A 22,015-nucleotide genomic window follows, 5' to 3' on the forward strand; every position below is an offset into this window, starting at 1 on the left:
GACTGCGAATTCTTTGACATCGGCTGTATTAGGTATAGATATACTACATGTTAGTGAAACAATATGAAAATTTGTGCCGGACCGGGACACGATCCGGATTTCCCGCTTATTGCGTCCGGCACAAATTTTCCTTCTATGTCACTAACATGCAGTATATATATCCCTTTCCGGACGGGAAGGCGTGCCGGTCGCCGGCACGAATTCACCTGGCGGGTTAGTGTCGACGTCCGGTGTCCCGGTCACGGTCAGTCTGTGGATGGTTTTTAAGGTTGGTTTTCCATCTGTCTCGGCGAATGCCGGCTGGTTCCCCTTATTCTGCCTCAGTTACGCTATTGGCGACTGCTGCGCAAACACTTTCTCTGCCTACGCGTACACCATAATTAATTAATTAGTCTACCACGCAAATATTGGCATTGGGGCAACACTCGTCTGGTGTGAGACGTTCCCGGGGAGGGGGGGGGGGGGGGGGTTCCACTGGGAGCAGAACCGCACAATAATCCTGGATTAGTAGCCTGTTCTGGGGTTGTGAACCACTGAGGGCTAGTTTGAAGCCTCTGATTTCCTGAAGCTGTGTGCCAGTGTGGCCTCTGTCTTTACTAATACGTAACATCTGCATTCAGTTATATTCCTGTACTCCTCCCAATTTAAAGAATAGTTGCTTCTCCCCCCTACCCCCCCTTATCTTTGTACACAATATTTCTCTTACGTCTCAGAAATTACCTTTGCCCCACCTCCACAGCAAGTGAAACCAATAAGATTTCAAATCTTTCAAAGACCTCACATTCCCTAACAAGTAACACATCACGCCTGTTCCATAAACCACATTGTGTTTAAGCCACCAGACCAACATTGAGAATTACTTTTCGGCTGTCTCAGCATTCCTTCCTCTGCCTCCTACCTTAAAAGTCTATCTAACTATCAATTGGATATTTGACTGTTTTCGAGAAATTGTTTTAAATGATTGTGTCATTTTATGCTCCTAACATGTTTTTTTTCCTATCGAATTTCAATATCCTTTCATAAAAACGGAAATAAAATTTAAATAATTTGAAAGCCTGCTAGAACGCTCGATTCGGGTCATGTGATGCCTATGATGTCACTGGCTAGCTCACTGCTCCTAATATCATAATGCTAATTGACAATAATGTCTTGTTTTGGATGGTTGGTTGATTTGGGGGAGGGGACCAAATCCCATCGGATTAGGGAAGGATGGGGAAGAAAGTCGGCCGTACCCTTTCAAAGGAACCATCCCAGCATTTGCCTGACGCGATTTACGGAAATCACGGAAAACCTAAATCAGGATGGCCGGACGCGGGTTTGAACCGTCGTCCTTCTAAATGCGAGTCGATTGTGCTAACCACTGCGCCACCTCGCTGGGTCTCTTGTTTTGGTAATTAATTGTCGGAAAATGGGGTTACAAATGGTTTGTAGTGCCGCACACTACAAATACATCTACACAAAACTCCTAAAAGTTTTTGAATGAGAAGATGCGCAAATTGTTGTTGCACTGTACCGGCAAATTGCCAACTCGTCGACGGATGAGTTCACTAAATTGAAAATGTGTTGCTCTTGGAAGCTGACATTAATTTACTTCCGAGATATGCTATCTCACTGTTAAAAAGGAAGGACAGCGTCACTCAATAAAATTAAACTCTATGTGACAACTCTTCTAACCGAGCTCACCATAGCAATTAGGTAACTCAGCTGTTAGAGTGGTAGACCGTCGAATTTTAGAAGATGACGTCCACAGATCACTGGCTCGAATCCAGCCAGAAAGAATATTTTTAACTTATTTGCAAAACGACTCAATAGTCTTCTTATGTGTAAACCAAATCACAATTTCGCCACACCTATCGGAAACAGAGTATGTCTGTGTTTTCTCACTCTTTACATGCGCTTACATTTGCAGTCGCTATTCACACACGACACGTTCAAAAAGATATTTTCTAGTTAATGGGACCACACACTTTTTACTTTACTAGAAACAATGTTTTTTGTCTCCGTACTGCCCAGCTAGGATCCTTATATTTTAAACCCTTTGAAGTTTCATCATCTTACACAAAGATGAAGCAAGTCTGCTTCAGGCACTGGCATTAGTTTACACTCACAAACATCACAGATCTTACGTTTGAATTAGCTGCACGTTATACAAGTTTTATATCTGTCCGTAGAGAAAACCTCATCGTCATACACCTTGTACTATGGGCGTATGGTGATATCTTCACTACCAGTAATGCATTAATGCATTCAAAAGAAAGTTAAATGTTTCTTTGCAAACTAAACGAATTTATCCTCTGTTGCCCATTTCTCGGACTAAGATTATTGTGAAGCTATATGTAATACATCCCACTATCGAAACAACTGCTACAGTCCGTTTTTGCTACCGTTGTTTTCGTGTTTCGTGCAAAAATTTTATTAATCTCTCGCCCGCGCGCGCGTTTTTTTTTCCGTTGCGCCACTGAGCGTCTCATGATATATGTATCTCTGCTGCATGTCTTCTGTATAGGAAATCAGCACCAAGATTTGCCAAGAATAATTTTATTGTACTTTGGGTCGTAGCTCGTGACTGATGGTCGTGAATCTAGTTACAATATACTGACCCATTTGCAAAAGTTCTACAGTTCCTTAGTTTTGAGCGAGTCCAATGATCTCACAGGGAGTAACGAAAAAAATGTCTGTCGCTGCACATATCGCCGCCCTAAATGAGAATGAGTGCAAGCGCGTCAACTTTCGGAAGGTTTCCACTATCAGCGTTCACAAAATTCCTTTCTATTGTTACTTAAAATTGTACTTGTAATTTCGGCTAACACTCCTACAACGCACGTATAATTTCGTCTTACTCTTAGTCCACCAGAGCATCAACGAATAATAGAGCATCTTCGATCAGGTGAGCAAATCTCGATATTTAATTATTTTTTAGCTTTAATTACATAAAAATAACAAATATTTAAGAGAATATTGACCGTAAATACTATTTGAGCCGGCCATTGTGGCCGAGCGGTTCTAGGCGCTTCAGTCCAGAACCGCGCTGCTCCTACGGTCGCAGGTTCGAATCCTGCCTCGGGCATGGATGTGTGTGATGTCCATAGGTTAGTGAGGTTTAAGTAGTTCTAAGTCTAGGGGACTGATGACCTCAGATGTTAAATCCCATAGTGCTTAGAGCCATACTATTTGAGCATTATAATCTATCAGAATAACAACAGTCCGAACCATATTTTTAACACAGGAGAATAGCCTATTATGGTACAACATCCAGTGAAACCTTGTTACAATCTTTCGTACCATCCACATTTTTTCCCTGTATCCTATGCTACACATAAAACCTGTTACCAGTAATTTGGGAAACAGTTGCTACTTATCACCTGAAGAACTTTTCTAATTTATGTAGTATCTCAGCTGAACAACTGTTTTTCATGCCCTCGATTAATCTGTTAGCATATTTAATTAGCAGTATGCAACTATGGCCCAGACTTCAACCAACAGCAACAGTAATTCAAGCACTAAGGTAAGTAAATATGTGCCGGCCGGAGTGGCCGTGCGGTTCTAGGCGCTAAAGTCTGGAACCGAGCGACCGCTACGGTCGTAGGTTCGAATCCTTCTTCGGGCATGGATGTGTGTGATGTCCTTAGGTTGGTTAGGTTTAATTAATTCTAAGTTCTAGGCGACTGATGACCTCAGAAGTTAGCCGCATAGTGCTCAGAGCCATTTGAACCATTTTTAAGTAAATACGTATGAAAACAAATTGTTGCCACGCCCAGTCACATCAGTATCAGAGAAGGAGGAACGCGGAATTTGTAAGTCGAAAAATAAAATGTTTTATGACACTGATGATGTACCAAACTAAATGGTCGAAAACAGTACATAAATATTGAATTCAGTGTAGTGGATGTCATTTGCAGGTATCTTGTCAGGGATGTTATCAGTAAGACAAAACTCAGGCGTAACAAATAATTACACAAGTCTGTTTAATATTTTTTTCTATTTTTGAAATTTGCTGAAAGAATACAATGAGAGAAAGACTTACCATACAGCTGAGATAATGAACAGTGGATAGGCACATAACCGACTGTAAACTTGTGGCTAACCTTGTGACAAAGCCAGTAGATTAACAAAAATGCTCAAGTATCCATATTCATGGCTACTTTCCTACTGGTGCAGCCTAAAGCCTCGTTTTCCTGGGTGCGGAAATTTATCACAGGGTGCTGCGGAATACGCTTGAGTCATCCGCTGTCGAGGAGACGTTCAGTTGAAGCAGAATGTCAACAGCAAGGAACAGCATATGAAGGAGTGAAAATACTAGCAGAATACAGAACAAGATGGCGATTCTTTGTTGCAGCCCTATGCTCTACCGGGCAGCGGGACACTGCGCGAGAAGTTTTCCTAGGCGGGAGCTGATTCGCATCGGAACGTAAAAAAAGAAAGTGGTGTGTATTATAATTTGACAACTGTAAATTACAGAGTGATACGAGAGCTACTTTCTGACACCTTTAAAGAAAATTTCGTGCTATTGAAATAGATCAATGTTTCAGCTTGCAAGGAAAGCTGATTTTTCACGCTGCTCAATATTTATCACGCCATTTCTTCTAAATTGTGTGTTGTGCAGCAACATAATTTCATAGTCGCCTTCAGTAGTGTATGTCAATAACGTATGGAAACTTTCTGGCCAATAGTGCCTGTAACAGTGAAGTAATAAATTAAAATGTCACGTATGACGCTGAATTTTTACCAAACCAACATCCTAAATTTAGTAAACGGGAAACTTTTTCTCTTTACCCATTTCTTGTGGGAGAGGGGGGGGGGTGGTTCAAATAGACAAAAACTTTCCGATAGGTTGGAATTCATTTTTACAGTTTGTTGGAAGTCAGTGGGTGCTGGAGAGTTTCCCCTAGATGAGAGCCGTGTTGTGTAGTTCATTGGCGCGATGCGAATTCCAGTGCTCTGCGAGAAACATTTTGCAAGGCAAAACATACCGCGCAGTGATCGATTTGTTTGTAACGTCGCAGCTATTTACACGGCTGCAGAGTTTTGCTGTAAGTTTTATTCCGTTAGGTCAAGCTGTATTGGCTGCTGGCAATGAAGCCTCCAGCCCCGGCCGTTGTGTAGTCGGCTGCTGGCGTCATAATGCCATCTGTCGCGGCGTGCGGACCGTGAGAACTGCGCTGTGTGGAGCGTACTAAGATCACTTATTCATCTCACCTAAGAAATAAGTAACTATAATAAATGTGATCTGCTTGTTTTCAAATTTGATATAGGAACTTTTATAATTTAGAAGAACAGTGTGTAAAAGTTTCATGGGGATAACTTTAATAGTTTTGGAAATATAGAAAACCTATCAAAAAGCACTTAACCGACACTTACTAAAGTAAATACAGATAGGAATCATGACAGTATAAGTTTCTTTGTTATTTGAAAACAATAACAGCACTCTCAGTTCGCACAAGTTATTTTTAAGGAATTTTGATTCTAAACTTGTAATAATATTGCTTTCGTAATGGAAATAACAGTTTAAAAGTTGATAATTATATTTGGTGTTAGGGTGGGAGTAGATGACAGTGAATGTAAGTGTTTATGTGGGGACATACGTCAAATTTCAATTTTATAATGTATTACACCCTCCGTAACTAGCAAGTGTTATATAACCAGGATGTCCTGAAAGCGGTGAATCCCCCTAACTGGTGGATGATGTATGTCTAGGAGCGTTTGCATTTGTAATAAAGTAGCCAGAAAGATAGTAAGAGGATACTTAGTTCTAAAGTATATTTCAAGCATAGTTTTCTTTTAATTTCCGTTTCGTTTGATTTTGTGGAACATTTTGTGAATTTTTGCAATATGAAATGACGTAAATGCATCTGCGAATACTGATTGGAGTAAGGCGTTTTGCGCGCGAAAATTGATCATGTAAGGTTAATCTGATTGGATAGTCGTTTTGATCAACCAATGAGAGAAAACTCTTTCTCGAGTAATTGAATGAGTTATATGCTCTGTGAGCGACGGCATTCAGTCAGTCGTGGAGTCGCTGTCGGACAAGGTCATGTTATATGTGTCTGAAAAAATGATCTGTAAGATGAAGAAGGGACGGTTAAATCGCGCTCGGTTTAAATCGCCGTGCTAGAAGATGCAATTACGGACATTTTGGTGATGAAACTTCCTGGCAGATTAAAACTGTGTGCCCGACCGAGACTCGAACTCGGGACCTTTGCCTTTCGCGGGCAAGTGCTGTACCAACTGAGCTACCGAAGCACGACTCACGCCCGGTACTCACAGCTTTACTTCTGCCAGTACCTCGTCTCCTACCTTCCAAACTTTACAGAAGCTCTCCTGCGAACCTTGCAGAACCGGGCGTGAGTCGTGCTTCGGTAGCTCAGTTGGTAGAGCACTTGCCCGCGAAAGGCAAAGGTCCCGAGTTCGAGTCTCGGTCGGGCACACAGTTTTAATCTGCCAGGAAGTTTCATATCAGCGCACACTCCGCTGCAGAGTGAAAATCTCATTCTGGAAGCATCCCCCAGGCTGTGGCTAAGCCATGTCTCCGCAATATCCTTTCTTTCAGGAGTGCTAGTTCTGCAAGGTTCGCAGGAGAGCTTCTGTAAAGTTTGGAAGGTAGGAGACGAGGTACTGGCAGAAGTAAAGCTGTGAGTACCGGGCGTGAGTCGTGCTTCGGTAGCTCAGTTGGTAGAGCACTTGCCCGCGAAAGGCAAAGGTCCCGAGTTCGAGTCTCGGTCGGGCACACAGTTTTAATCTGCCAGGAAGTTTCATATCAGCGCACACTCCGCTGCAGAGTGAAAATCTCATTTTGGTGATGATTTGAGTGGTTTTGGAATGTTGGTTGCAGAATAAACCGCGCGTGAAATTATCGGCCTTTGTGAATATTCTGCGTGGCGTGTTCCGTATGCATTTACGGAACATTTGGGCGAGGATCTTCTTTCGAAGAATCCACTGAAAAGCACCGAATGTGAACTCGTTTTGTAACAGAGTATTGCCTGTGTGAATCACGTAATATTTCTGGTTGGACTTAGTACATTTCTGGCTGTCTTACTTGGGATATAAGCTGCACGAACTAGTAGTAGGTATTCTACCAACGTAAATGTGGGCTTGGTGACACCAAAAATGAAAAGGAGCGTAATAAAACATCAATATCTACAACCAAATATTTTCAATGAAGGGAGGAAGCACCCACTCTGCCCGTTATTAATAGAGATTTACAGGTTTATCTTGTTACTTGAGTTACGCAGACTTAGTAATCGTAAGTATGGACGCTGGTTTTCTTCAACGCTGCTTTTCTCATCGTCTGCATAGTACCCACGAATGCAGAGCAACGGGTGGTGAATGGACGCTATACTGAGGTAGGTGGATATCAATAATTAAATCGCAACGCAGCACACAACCCCGCCCCGCCGCATGTTAACCTGTTAATTTTGGCGCTTCAAAAGTACGTGGCAATTAGGGAAAAGAAGAAAGATTGTGTATTATTGGGAAGAGTGCTCAGGAAGTGCAAAGCAGTTACATAATTGTCCTTACACCGTGAAGAAGAAGGGGCGTATAACGTGTTAAATTTGTTCCCCGGAGAGTAGGAATGCGAGTTCCCGCTGCTATATAACACAGATATATAAGAAATTAAAGAACTGCCCAAGGACAATATGGCAGGTGGCGGCGGTTCCGGCAAAGGTGAGGGATTCACCGTGATGAGCGGATTCGCTGATTACTTCAAAGGAGCGAAATTTAATCGTTGTTCACAGTACTGATCACAATAACAACAACATCCCTCTCATTATAACTGTGTTTAAAGGCTCAGTACAAATATATTTACAAATTTATTGCATTGGACATAAGAAAAAACATTGCTTCTTACTTTCATTCATTTTTCTTCCGATTTCTACCCAAATTAACTAATTTTTAATTTTGTTTTTCAGCGCGGCGTCAGCCATGTTCCACAAAATGTGCTATTCATCCTCTGCGGCAGAGAAACGGCCAGCTGACATTTCTGGTGAATGTTTCAATAACTGGATTGGAGGAATTAGCTTCTCTAGCGTTGTCCATCCACACGAAACAGAAAGTTCGTTTAACCCTTTCGTGAGCCGTGGGAAACATGCTTCCCACTACAATGAACCCGCTCCTAGTCCCGTGGGATTCATAGTTCCCATCTCTGTACGATGCTACCACCTAGTGAACGGTATAGGGTACTACTTCCAATCGGAAATTACCGCCGTTTTTGCTGTACCTTCGCGCAGAGGCATTGTATAGCTGAGTGTTGCTCTGTAGAGGAGCCTTTCAGTGCTGTTTGCATTTTTTTCCTTAAAGCTATAGTATAAGTTAAATACTTCTGATTTACCCAAATTTATGAAGGAAAACGTAAAATTTGAACGAGGAGAATTCCAGTTTGGAACAAAAGGAGCCATTTCTGCAATAAAATGAATGGATAACCGTCCAGTCACTTTTCTGTCCTCAATTCATGACCCATGAGAAACAGCCACGGTGAAAAGGAAAAACAAGGATGGTACTAGTACAAAGACTTCTTGTCCTGAAATTGTGGCAGAATACAACAAATTAATGGGTGGTGTCGATAAGTTTGATCAATTACGAGAAAGGTATGCTATTGGGAGACGTTCTGTAAAATGGTGGCACAGAATATTTTATTTCCTGGTGGACGCTGCTGCAGTGAACAGTTTTATCCTGTGGAAAATGAGTAAAAGAGAAAGTGGACAGCATGATCAGCTCACATACAGGATCCATCTAGCCAGAAAATGGATCGCTGACTTCTCATGCCAAAAAAGGCGTGGACAAATACCTGTCTTTCTGGCAAAAAGGGGTAAAGTACCTGAAGATTTTCGTCATGTGGCTGTAGGGGAGCATGAACCTATTTTAGGAGAAACCTACTGGACGTGCCGTCATTGTAGTACCAAAGCTGCGGAAAAGAGCACTCGCTGTGTTTGTACATATTGTCAAATACAACTTTGCATAGACCCATGTTTCAGATAATTTCATGGCAAGTAATTGTGAACAATCATTGTAACAAGAGAAGTAAATTTATCAAATAAATATGACATATACTAAAAAAGTTGTACAGTCTGGAACCGAGCGACCGCTACGTTCGCAGGTTCGAATCCTGCCTCGGGCATGGATGTGTGTGATGTCCTTAGGTTAGTTAGGTTTAATTAGTTCTAAGTTCTAGGCGACTGATGACCTCAGAAGTTAAGTCGCATAGTGCTCAGAGCCATTTGAACCTTTTTTTTTAAGTTGTTTTTGTCATTTAACACCAAGGAAGGGCAGTGGGAAGAATACTTTCCACCTTGTTGTGTGACCTCACTTTCACAGTTGTAGCAAATTTGATATTCTGTATGATAAATATACCTATCTGTTAACTACTATCTGCTCTCCATTCATTAAAAAAAACTGCTCAATAATTTTGCCCACGAAAGGGTTAAGCAGCTCCCAGCTAGCTTGACGTGCTTCTTCCCGCTTCTGTCTAGTTGCAGTGTGGCTGTTTGTTGTATAATAGGCTGCGGCAGCCGCAATTTTGAGCAGCCAGCTGACGGCCAGTCGTGACGAACTGGCCGAGCGAGATGGGCGTGGAAGACGCGATAGTAGTCCACCTTTCGTCTCAGAAGAAACACAGAGCAAAACAGAGATACTGGATTCATCCTCTACTGCTGGAGCGAGAAACAAAGGGTTTATTTAAAAATTACTTCAAGGATCTCCGAAAGTATCCAGATCGTTTTTTTAACTATATCAGTTTAATAAGTCATAGCCGCGAAATACTAACGGGATTTCTTTACAGACGAATGGAAAAACTAGTAGAAGCCGACCTCGGAGAAGATCAGTTTGGATTCCGTAGAAATGTTTGAACACGTGAGGCAATACTAACCCTACGACTTATCTTAGAAAATAGATTAAGAAAACGCAAACCTACGTTTCTAGCATTTGTAGACTTAGAGAAAGCTTTTGACAATGTTGACTGGAATATTCTTTTGCAAATCCTGAAAATGTCTAGGGTAAAATACAGAGAGCGAAAGGCTATTTACAATTTGTGCAGAAACCAGATGGCAGTTATAAGACTCGAGGGCATTAAAGGGAAGCAGTGGTGGGGAAGGGAGTGAGACAGGGTTGTAGCCTCTCCCCGATGTTATTCAATCTGTATATTGAGCAAGCAGTAAAGGAAACAAAAGAAAAATTCGGAGTAGAAATTAAAATCCATGGAGAAGAAATAAAAACTTTGAGGTTCGCCGATGACATTGTAATTCTGTCAGAGACAGCAAAGGACTTGGAAGAGCAGCTAAACGGAATGGACAATGTCTTGAAAGGAGGATATAAGATGAACATCAACAAAAGCTAAACGAGGATAATGGTATGTAGTCGAATTAAGTCGGGTGATGCTGAGGGAATTAAATTAGGAAATGAGTCACTTAAAGTAGTAAAGGAGTTTTGCTATTTGGGGAGCAAAATAACTGATGATGGTCGAAGTAGAGAGGATATAAAATGTAGACTGGCAATGGCAAGGAAAGCATTTCTGAAGAAGAGAAATTTGTTAACATAGAATATAGATTTAAGTGTCAGGAAGTCGTTTCTGAAAGTATTTGTATGGAGTGTGGCCATGTATGGAAGTGAAACGTGGACGATAATTAGTTTGGACAAGAAGAGAATAGAAGCTTTCGAAATGTGTGTTACAGAAGAATGCTGAAGATTAGATAGGTAGATCACATAACTAATGAGGAGGTATTGAGTAGGATTGGGGAGAAGAGGAGTTTGTAGCACAACTTGACTAGAAGAAGGGATCGGTTTTTAGGACATGTTCTAAGGCATCAAGGGATCACAAATTTAGTATTGAAGGGCAGCGTGGAGGGTAAAAATCATAGAGGGAGACCAAGAGATGAATACACTAAGCAGATTCAGAAGGATGTAGGTTGCAGTAGTTACTTGGAGATGAAGAAGCTTGCACAGGATATAGTAGCATGGAGAGCTGCATCAAACCAGTCTAAGGACTGAAGACCCCAACAACAACAATAAGAATGTCAGTGGAATCTTTTGATAACTTTCTGGAAAATATAAGAAATTCCATAATGGGTACTGACACTCGTATGCGAGCTTGTATAACTCCGGTAGAAAAATTGTTGATTACTTTGAGGTGAGTTCAAAAACAAATATGATAGTTCATTTTTAATAATATTTGAAAATAATTGGCCACGGGTTAAAACGATAAGTGACAATTTACTTATTTGTTTTTAGAGAAAAAAAAAGTACTTGCCCTTTCCAAATTCTGCAACAACTATCAACACGAAAGATTTATGCCGCTGACTAATAATGGTCGCTCGTATTAGAAAATGTACAATTAAAGAACTTCAAGCCGGCCGCTGTGGCCGTGCGATTCTAGGCACTTCCGTCTGGAACCGCGTGACTGCTACGGTCGCAGGTTCGAATCCTGCCTCGGGCATGGATGTATGTGATGTCCTTAGTTAGGTTTAAGTAGTTCTAAATTCTAGGGGACTGATGACCTCAGATGTTGAGTCCCATTGTGCTCAGAGCCATTTGAACCATTTTGAAAGAACTTCAAAGCAGTAAAACGCCAAATTTGTGCGAAAAATTATTGAATTATCATCGGTTCCTTCACTGGCCCTTCGATTCTAATGTTACGAATTCGAAGGAACTGAAAACGGACGAAGTCAGAAAACAGAAGTGATAGTTTGAAAATAATACAACATGTATGATGATTTGACATTATTATTTTAATTTTATATGCTAAATTATAACAATGTTTGGAAAGAATATTAATATTAAAGTTGTTGTAGAACTGCTGACTGGAAGGATCAAGTATTTCAGAATTCTGAGTTGACACAGTTGAGTCAGTGGGCGATGACAGCTCATCGTATTCGGCGGCAGTGTCAGGAGTCTGTATCTAATAGGCGTACAATAATCACGGTGACTTTCCTTCTGCCCTCTACTGAAATCTGCTCGACCATCATTTAGCTGTAGTACGCATCCATGTTGAAACTGCTGTCTACTCGAGGCTTCTGGTTCATACCTACGGCTATAAGCTCCAGTCACTGTCGGTTCTGACGCATAATTAAAATAGCCTTGGTGATGAATCCACAGTGGAAGCATTTGTGCTCTTTTTATGACGTCAATAACCTCCATTTTGGTAGTAAGCTTGCGTTGTTCCGGAATCTTTTTCATGTCTTCTAGTAATGAAAGCAGAAGTAGTCTATCTGAATCAGTTTCTTCGTTCCTTTCACGCTCCTCCCTCAGTGCGATACTCTGTTGTAGTACATCAATCAATCTGTCGTCGTTACTTTTCTGCTTCTTTCTAGGAAGAAGGACTTTGTACGCCACATCCCCCATAGTTACTCTCAGCAACGTGTTTCAGTCAGGCTACCTTGAGTTTTATTGTCCATAACAGTTTCCTTAAGAAACTGTAATTGCTCGAAGTACATGTAAGGGCTTTCGCGCTGCTGATCCACTTTTGGCACCTGCTCTGCATTTTAATTCCCTGCTGAAACTTGTCCCTATATTCTTCCACTTCTGCTGTAGAGATTTGCCTGCAAAAAAAGTCTGTTAGCGACGCCGATGGGATGAAACTAGAGATGTTAATATGACTAAATGAAACGTGGGTTTCATTTTTCATATGAACATATATTTCGTTTCAGATATCTGGCTACAGTATGTACTACGGCAGCACTGAGTCACAATTTTCGGATCGGGTGTACTACTGTCCGAGAAGTCATATATGAAACTTGCTTGGCGATTTGGGACACAATGAGACAGACTGCGTTTCCAGAATTAAATGAGGAAGGATGGATTGAAATAGCAAATGTATTTAATAGATATGCAAACTTTCCCAATTGCTTTGGTGCCATCGACGGGAAACATATCAGAGTAATAAAACCACGTCATTCAGGTTCACTTTACTATAATTACAAAAATTATTTTTCGATCGTTTTGCTTGCTTTATGTGATGCAGATTATGAATTCACTTACATTGATGTTGGAGCATATGGAAAATATAGTGACTCATCTGTTTCTAAGAAATCGGTTCTGTATGAAAAACTCTTAAATAAAAATTTACAAATACCAGAGAAAAGCTCAATATCAAACAATGGAATACCGACGCCGTACACCATTGTCGGAGATGAGGCCTTTGGTATGTCTGAAAATTTAATGCGTCCATATGGAGGAAGGAGTTTAACAGCCAAAAAAGAATCTTTAACTACCGACTTTCTCGGGCTAGGCAATTTATAGAATACACGTTTGGCATTCTGGCAAATAAATGGAGAATTTTTCATCGCCCTGTGGATGTTCGGGAAGAATTTGCAATTGCCATAATAAAAGCATGCTGTGTTTTACGTAATTATGTGCGAGAAAGAGATGGCTACAAATCTTCACGTCACCGTCACTGTACTCCTCACAAGGTGTGTACCAGATTGCTCTTCGTCTTTCAATTTCTTGAATAAATTTCTCGGTGTAGAAAACCATCGCGACTTTTCGCTCGAGGTGCAGACAACGTGTGGCTGCTCGGACAAGTGCGTGGAGACTGAGGCAGCCACTCAAGCTCTTTGCGGGACCCGCAACTATAAAAAATAGCCACTGGCTGCGCGCAGCCGCCTGGCTGCCGTGCGTCGCCCGTGTTCTGTTGGCTGCCGTGGTTGCAGTTCAGCGAGATAATCCCCGCCCACACATGGAGAGAGTTTCTACTGTTTGTCTCCGTGCCTGCCAAACCCCACCTTGGCCAGCAAGGGCGGTGGGTCTCTTCTCAATTGAAAACGTTTGGAGCATTATTGGCAGGACCCTTCAACCAGCTTGGGACTTTCACTATCTTCCGCCAATTGGAATTGGAATTTCGTACGATATCTATCAAGAGGGAATCCAACAACTCTATCAATAAACGCCGAGCCGAATAAGTGCTTGCATGAGAAGCAGAGGTGGACCAGCATGTTACTGACTTGCTCAATTTGTAAAGCTCTTTCTACTGAATAAATCATTCAATTTTTCTGAAACGTAATTATTTGTTTGTCTGTTCGCGTACATCACATCTACCGATTTCCGTCCCATTCGAAAAATGGTTCAAATGGCTCTGAGCACTATGGGACTTAACATCTGAGGTCAACAGTCCCCTAGGATTAGAACTACTTAAACATAACTAACCTAAGGACATCACACACACCCATGCCCGAGGCAGGATTCGAACCTGCGACCGTAGCAGACGCGGTTCCGGACTGAAGCGCCTAGAACCTCTCGGTCACAGCGGCCGGCCGTCCCATTCGGATAACTCCTTCCGTTTTCGTCGGTTGTATTTATTTTATTATTATTATTTTTTTCTTCTTCTTCTTGGAGTGTATAAGCAGAAAACACTCGCAAGGGTCACCGCCTTATCGAAGGCACCTTCGGTGTCGGACAGGAGGGTTTCAGCATTTCGGCGAAGTCCAGGAAGTTTCCTATCAGTAGGCTGCTCACGTTACAGAGAGAAAAAACCGGAACTCTTGTCTTTATACCCAAAACTTCATTACTACACTTACTCTTTCCTTTCTTGTCACTTATCGTGGTATTTTGAAATCGATAATAGGCAGCAGCTGAAAAAACCCGCAGGAAGAATGTATCTTCATTTTGTGTACACACAAATAAAATTTTACACAAATAAAGTTCTTTTCATCAGAAATAAAAAAGACTGAACTACATACTTTTTATTTGAACAGTCTGCATTTATTTTATGCAATGTTTCGTCACTCACTAAGTACTTAGGTACAATTTGTTAATCCCAAAAGCTATGTAATAGTACTAATCGGGCAATCAGATACAAATTAAACATTTCGTTTTAAAATGTAGGATTTGAGACTGTTAGGGCAAGCGTGGATACGTGACAAACAATATTCAATAAGCACTGCTTACGCAAGTATGTCGCTCACATTTGTCAGCAAATTAACTTCCACATGGCTGCAGTCCCGTTAGGAGAAATAATTTAAGTGGCACTCCTTTATACCTCCTTTGGTTTTGGTTTCACTTGTCTAGAGCGCAATAAATTGGAAGGTCTGCAAGTTAGAGGTGGGGATAGGTACACCTACTTTGCTTTTCAACATATCTCTTACTCTTTCTTCACGCATAAGACGAGTTAACCAAATGCGGTAGGCCTATATGCTGTGAAAATATATATTTTTATAGTGATGTACTTCAAGAAAACTTGTTTTTCCACAAACATTTAGTTTTAAGTTAAAAATATTATTGCACGCATTTTATTTCTCGATTAAAGACCAGGACAGCTAAGTGTCCCAAATGATTTACTCGGGACAGCAGGACATTTATGTGAAAACTGGGACTGTATTGGCAAAACTGTATCTTATGGTCAGCCTACCTGTCAGTACATACTCGGCTACAGAGAGAAAAGTTCATTCTAAATCTCGTTTAGTTCATTTATTTTCCGCAAGAGAAGCATCATTTGTGACTAGTTCAGGAATCATCCGTAAGAGGAGCCACCGCTTGTTTACAGTACGTACTTCCGTTCTGCCCGGACAATAGCACAATCTGAGATAACAGTCTACAGCTAGATCCACATCTACATCTACACTCTGCAAGCCACTGTGAGGTGACGTAAGAGTCGCTACACTATTTTTTGTTACCCGCTGTGACAGCAGCGATCCAAGCGGCCAGCGAGCGACACTTCTGCGTGCAATATCGTATTAGTGAGAATAGTATGGTTTATATTGATTTGTAATATAGTTTAATAGGCAGAATACGTAGAGCAATAAAAATCGACAATAACTAAAAATGACAGCACGTGAGATTCCTAAGGACCCTGGGAGGTACGAAATGGCACATTCTGATTCTCTTGTAACGTACAGATATTTACTGAAGAATGTCACTCTCCTTTCATAATAAAAATTTGCTAGTAAGCACCAGAAGACCTGACCTTCTGCAAAAAGATGGCGTATATGTACCCAACAACGCGAAGTTTTGTTCGCTATGCTTTCATCAAATTAGTGAATGTGGAACATAGGAAACGTGTACGGAATGTAATCCCAGATAGCACAGTAAGCCGTTTTCAAACTTGTTTCCAGATGTAAAGTTCAAGTTTATAAGCTTGATCAAAGCTGGAATATTCCGGCCTGTTAGTTGGATTCAAGCTTGAAACAAGCATCAAAGTTGGCAGAGTTCAAGCTATATTTCAAGCTTGACTTATCAAGTTTGGCTCCAGCTGTATCTACACACGTGGAATACAGCCTGGTATTTACAGCTTGTTTTAAGCTACATAATTATTAATCTGAATTTATTGAACCTAATTAATTAAATAAATTTCAGAATGGAAATGGTGTGAAAAAAAATTATCAAGACATGTATGTTTAAAAACTTTTATTTTCAAAGTGTTTAAAATTGTTTTAATTTAAAATTTAATTATTCTGAAGCCACTCCGGCCCCAGCACACAGACCAGAGCAGGATCAAATATCGCTGACTTCTGCTGGTATAATGCTCCTGTAACAGGTAAAAGAAAATGTTAGCCATACCTAAACATAAAAAATGTAAAACGTTGAAACTGATCAACCTAAATATAATTTATGGGCCAGATTAGCAAAATAACTTCAAACTCACTGATGTAGTAAGAATCATTAACTAGTATAAACGTCACTGAGTAAGCAGCTGCTTTTGGTGACTTCATTCCAAACAGTTTTTAAAGTAATTTGAAATAACTTTTTGTTTGAAATTTTGAAAGTAAAGATGACATTTGGGTAATTTTGCGACGACTTCATGAAGAAGCCACACATCACTATTTCTAACAGTTTCAGGACCATTTAATCTGAATTATAAAGAAGCAATTACTTGAAATCATATACACCTCATACTGTAAGCTTATAAGGAAACTACCGTTTAGAAAAATGTAGACGTTTTATTCTATCCACAATTATATTTTGGTGAGTAAAACTGAATCAAAATGAAATAAAAGATGAAATCGAAATGAATCTAAGAAATTACCAGTTCAGTGGAACTGAAATGTAAAAGAACAAAAAATGTTCTCCTTGTCATATTTTAATATTGCCTTTTATTAGATTTCAGCCACATTACAAATAGCCTAACAATAAAAGTAAGAAATACCAGTAGGCCTTGCAGTATTATTTCACCTAGGGAACAACAAAATTAAGAGCAATTGAAGACCAGTCAAAGCTACATAAATAAAAAAGACTGACACCTATGTAGTGACTGGTTCTTGATGCACTTTTCCCGTTCACCATGTCATTACTATTTGTATTAGCAAAGAAACTTTTCACACTTCATGATTATTCATTCATGGTGTGACACACGCAAGTATTTACAAGTAAACAAATGTAATAGGGCGATATATATAAAAAGGCGAGATTTTAAAAAGGTAAAATAACATTAAGTTTTAATTTATTGGTGCCACGTACTAGAGAGTTAGTTTAAAACGACCTCTTTTTGCTGAACAACTTGTAATATGTTTTCTTAGCTGGTAATCCATTTCAATTTCATCCAGGTTCAATTTTTCTACGTAAAAGAATATGATATTTCTTTACGTTACGTAATAATATTTAACATTTGTAATATTAACGTACCACTAGAGAAGAAATGCACCAGCGTACCTGTAATACACTATATATCTTCTTCAGACCCGGTGTAGCAGTAAGGCAGGGGACGCCACACACTTTCCGAAATATTTTCCAGTATAAAACAAACTTCACAACAGTCAACAATCATTAACGCACGTCACAAAAATAAAATAGCCGTAAACCTAGCAGAGTCAGTGCAACTGCAAGGCTTATAAACACTTGTGGCGCTTCCCGTGGACGTCTATGGAAGCTATGCTGCGCGCGCATCTGCTGTACAGTCTTCCAGGGAAATTACAGTTTCTTTCAAGCTTGGGAAAATTATTTTAATTCAAGCTAAATTTTTACAGCTTGATGTAAACTGCGTAACAGGTTGATTTTTCAATCTTGAATTTTCAACTGAACCTAAACTCAATATCCACCTTGAAATAAGCTGTGTAACAGGTTGATTTTTCAATCTTGAATTTTCAACTGAACCTAAACTCAATATCCACCTTGAAATAAGCTTGAGTGCTAGCTGGGATACCTCCACTAACTAACGTACAATATAAGCCACTACAGTTGTAGCCGAATCAGAAACCTCACAGACGCGGCAATAAAATGTCGAAGGAAATAAAACTGTTTCCCAACACAGAAGAAACCAATTCCACGATAATTGTTAAATCTGAACCACAAACGGCAAGAATCTCCAACATATTCGCTTCTGAAGCAAAAGCAATTTCATTTACAAAAATATTCATGTATTAGAAAGTCAGGTCAACCTGAAGAATGGGCAAATTGTTAGACACCATAAAAATTTTTTACGTTGCAGTGAAAGAACAGGTAACAACAGAAATATATGACGCTCAGGTATGAAATATTTGTTTATATTCTCTTGCTTTCAGTAGAGTAAGCAGCAAACATACAGATATTCGAAAGTATTTATTCATGAATAAGTTGTAGTTTATGTCACTGAATCAATAATATTTGGCTTTTTTTACATTCGTTTCACATTAATTTATGTCTCTGGGTATAAATCAGAAAACATGCGCTGCGTCAAAGATCATATTTTTGTGGGCGACAGTATTTTGTTGTTTGCCGTTTATTGAGCCCCATATGTAGTGGGCTTAGTTTTTTTATGTATTTATTTACACTTTTAACGTAGTTCTGCTTACAACGATGTCCACCAGAAGCTCCAAAAAGGTGTCGATCAACCCGGCGGGTGTGTGGGCCTGGGACGACAACTCTTGTGGCCTCATATACCGCAAGTAAGTATCGGCAGTAAGAGGGCGCTTGGCTCAGTATTGTTACAGAAGTTTATATTTAGTTACTGAGTAGCGAAGAATTATATGTACCTGATACAATACAGGCGGTGAAGCTGTGTAAGCTCATACCCCCTACCTGTAACATAATAGTTCATTCATAGTTCGATCACTTTCTGTTCGATGCCAAGGTGTTTTTAAGACATATCCCAAGTAGCACTTTTCTCAGTACTCACTTTTCGTAAGTGAACAGTGTCTTACGCTTTGGAAACTTTTCTTTACCGCTTCATACATAATTACATCACTGGATCGCCTTTCTAGATAATCACTGGTAAAATGATACTCTGAAGATACTTCCAAAGTTGTCATCCTGCGAATTACATTCAGTTCTCTAAGTTTTAGCTGACATTTATTGGCTCCTAATTCAGTTATCTGTTGTCTTAATGATTCAATTTTTCAAACTAATATTTAATTCTTTCCAAGAATGTTTGCCTATCGAAGACGCGGGCTCCAAAAAATAGATATCGAAAGTGCGGTTCGAAATCGATTACGCGACTGTGGTGGCGCGCGTTATGATCATGTTTATAGTGGTCACTACAGGAACGGCCAAAGAAAAGCGTAACTAAAATACGTAGTTGTAATTACGAAGGAACGACGTACCTCAATCGTCGTCGTTGTCGTCAGGCGAAAGTCCGTTTGATGTGTATGCTACGGGAAGCATTCCCTTTTTGCATTAACCTGGGTAGACTCTGCCGATGTCACGCAAAAATATGGGTGGAGTGTCACATTTCCGACAAAAATTCAAACAGTTTTCTACATTGTATAAGCATGGAATTATATTCTTCCACGTGAGGCAATCGGCGTAAGAAATGTCTCCAATACCAGACATCTCACTCACTACCGTCATAAATCGTTTGGGTTTTCCTAGCATCTCACGAATAATTTATCGTAACGCCCGCCACCACAGTCGCGTGATCGATTTAGAATCGCACGTTCTATATATATCGTTTGCAGCCTGCGGCTTCGATAGGCAAACATTCTTGGAAATTACCGTTTTTTTTTAAAAACGTAAGTTCAGGTTTGATATCATATTGATATCCAAAGTAGTTTTTTTTACGCTTCACTTCACTTTGCTGGCTTTCACAAAAATATTTGAAAATGTTGTGTTCAGGCGTCTCCTTAAGCATCTGACTGCAAATAATATACTGTCCAAGTCACAGTTTGGATTTCTTAAGGGTTCTGATATATAGAAAGATATTTACACTTAGGCCTACAGTGAGAATGTACTTAACTCATTAGATAATAGTAGGTAATAGATAATAATAATTACAGATAATAATAATAGTTAGAGGCTACTGGCATTTTCTGTGACCTGTTGAAAGCCTTTGACTGTGTGAACCACGGCATTCTCTTAAGTAAATTAGAATATTATGGTGTCACTGAAAATGCTGCAAAATGGTTTGTCTTATCTATCTAACAGGAAATAAAGGGTGTCGTTGCGAAATATCTGTGCAGTAAGCAGTCATTCTACATCTGACTGGGAATTAATGACGTGTGGTGTTCCTCAAGGTTCCATCTTGGATCCATCTTGTGTACATTAATCATCTCTGATTTGTTACGTTGCCAGATGCTAACTTTGTTTTGTTTGCAGATGACACAAACGTTATAATAAGTAGCTAGTCAAGTACAGATTTATAAATAGCTGCTAATCAATATTCACTGACATTAATAAGTGTTTTGAAGCTAATTCATTGTCATTAAATTTCGAGAAGACCCACAATATACCGTTCAGAACATGTAAGAGATTTCCTTCCAGCATGTGTGTAACATATGAAGACTGCAGATCTAAGAGGTTGACAGTGAAAATTTCTGGGGTTAGAACTTAATAATACGAGTAAATTCAGTTTGGGAGGGCTTTCCACAAAATTACTTTTGAGCCTAAACAAGTCTGTATTTGCAGTGAGAATGATGTCAGATGTAGGACATGTAAATATAAAAAAAAACTTGCATACTTTGCTTACATTCATTCTATTATGCCACATGGGTTCATATTCTGGGGCAACCCATCAAACTGAGAAACAGTTTTTAGGGTGCAGAAGCGTGTAGTAAGAATCATTTGTGGTGTAAATTCAAGAACGTCATGTAGAAAAGTTTTCAAAGAACTTTGTATTCTAACCACTGCTTCTCAGTATATTTATTCCTTAATGAAATTTGTTGCAAGTAATTCATCTCTGTTTCCAACCAATAGCTCAATACATAGTATCGATACTAGGAATAAGAACAATCCACACGAAGACCTAAAATCGCTTACCTTGGTCCAAAAAGCGGTCCAATATTCAGGAACACACATTTTCAATAAATTGCCAGCAATCATTAAAAGCTTGGTTTCTGGTAAAGCACAGTTTAAACAGAGTCTGAAAGACTTTTTGATAGGCAACTTCTTCTACTCTATAGATGAATATTTAAACAGAAACTTTTAAGCCAGCGTAACTAAACATGTCTGTTAGATTTCAGTTTTGACACTTGGTCACAACAGTCAAGATTATGCATTTTATGTATGATGAATTTATTAACACTGCCTAACATTGCTTCATTCTGAGAGCATTTTAAATTCTGTAAATATTAGTTGTTCCATTTTACCGCAATTTATTCACCTATTTCGACAATCTCCTGAAAAATGATCAGGATAGTATTACATTCAAATGTTTTATTTTTTTAATGTTGTACTTTCTGACATGTTCCACACCCACGAGAATCATCTCATTTATTGAATCTACGGAACAAAAGCTGCCGCAATGGCCTTGCCGCAGTGGATACACCGGTTCCCGTGAGATCACCGAAGTTAAGCGCTGTTGGGCGTGGCTGGCACTTGGATGGGTGACCATGCAGCCGCCATGCGCTGTTGCCATTTTTCGGGGTGCACTCCGTCTCGAGGTGCCAATTGAGGAGTTACTCGACCGAATAGTAGCGGCTTCGGTCATGAATACCATCATAACGATCGGGAGAGCGGTGTGCTGACTCCACGCCCCTCCTACCCGCTTCCTCCCCTGAGGATGACACGGCGGTCGGATGGTCCCGGTAGGCCACTCTTGGCCTGAAGACGGAGTGCTTTTTTTATGGAACGAGGGCTGAATCTACTCTAATCTATTCTCAAATTTCGGTTTTGGAGAAACATTGTACTGATGTTTATTTGAAGCAAAGATGGATAGAATAATGCCTTCTCACGTTAGCATCTCAGATTTTGT

Source organism: Schistocerca nitens, chromosome 1 (genome assembly GCF_023898315.1).
Source record: "Schistocerca nitens isolate TAMUIC-IGC-003100 chromosome 1, iqSchNite1.1, whole genome shotgun sequence".
Taxonomy (NCBI): Eukaryota; Metazoa; Arthropoda; class Insecta; order Orthoptera; family Acrididae; genus Schistocerca; species Schistocerca nitens.